The sequence below is a fragment of the Fopius arisanus genome, unplaced genomic scaffold (assembly GCF_000806365.1).
Source record: "Fopius arisanus strain USDA-PBARC FA_bdor unplaced genomic scaffold, ASM80636v1 scaffold00032, whole genome shotgun sequence".
NCBI classification, from domain to species: Eukaryota; Metazoa; Arthropoda; class Insecta; order Hymenoptera; family Braconidae; genus Fopius; species Fopius arisanus.
This window is the reverse complement of record NW_011887771.1, coordinates 511,271-512,488: the sequence shown is the minus strand read 5'-3', so window position 1 is coordinate 512,488 and position 1,218 is coordinate 511,271.

The window sequence follows — 1,218 nt, the reverse complement described above, 5'->3', positions numbered from 1 at the left end:
ATAAAATGACATCGGAGTCGTGAATGAAGAGTGAACAATCGAGTGGTAACGATTACATTTTCTTCAAAGGATTTCCAGTCATTCGGAGTTTTGAATAAGTTTAATGGCACAATCGATCGATTCACAAATTTAACCAACAGCAAAACAATTTTAGTTAATGAAATTAAAATTACAATGATTGATTAATAAATGTGAAAAATTGTCAGATATAAAAATCCACTGGATAACAAATTACAGAATAATAATAAAATACGGAAGTTTGTAAAGAATGCAAATTGTAGACGAAAAAATAGCAGATAAAAATAGTGCGGGAAATATTATTCTGGGATCAATGAGGTTTTTGACATGTTGTAAGATGTCAGGAGATTTTTAAACCCTGACTTCGGGATATTTCGAATAATTGTATGGTATGAAGATAATTTGGATAATTTGCCACGATTTTCCACTGAGAAATGCGACCGAAGCGCCTGTGTCACGTGATAACGTGAGTTTTATCGTCGACGAAAATCCACGTGCTTGTACTTTTCTGAAATTTCCACTGATTTATTTCCCCTAAAATAAATAAAGAGTGATACCCAAATCGATGGTTACCAAGAATAGCGGGAATGCCGAGGTAATTATTATTTTTCGTTGATACAAATTCTTTTTTTTGCGAATGAAAAATGTAAACGTGTTTATAATTTTGGGGCGTGGATTCAACGTTGAATATTCATTTCCAGGGAGAGAAATGGTTGCAAATAAAATCGATCTCAAGGCGACGGTATTGATTGAGATGAAAATTTGGAGCGATGAGCGGCTGATCAATGACGAATTCATTGAGAATGATTTAGTACTGAGGGCACTGACATGACGTGGCATTGACAGGGCAGAGTATTTGTGATAAAGTTCTTTTCTCGGTTTTCCTCAGGGGTCGAGAATTTTTCAACCTCGTGGTATTTCATTAACGTTTTCTCACTTGCAGTCAAAAATTTATTCATTGTGCGTCATTTAAATACAACGGTCTGTGAATATTCCGGCACCGTTAATTCATATTCCTGACTTTTGACATCTTTTCATCTATTTATTTATGCCTATTTCTTTCCGCACCCATTAACGACAATCACTATGACATCGTCATTTTCTTGTTAACGGGTTGAGAGCCTTGAAAATTTATTTTTTATGTTAGAAGAAATCATTTTTTTGGAGAAACGCGTAACTCGGATAATTGAAACAAAAGCT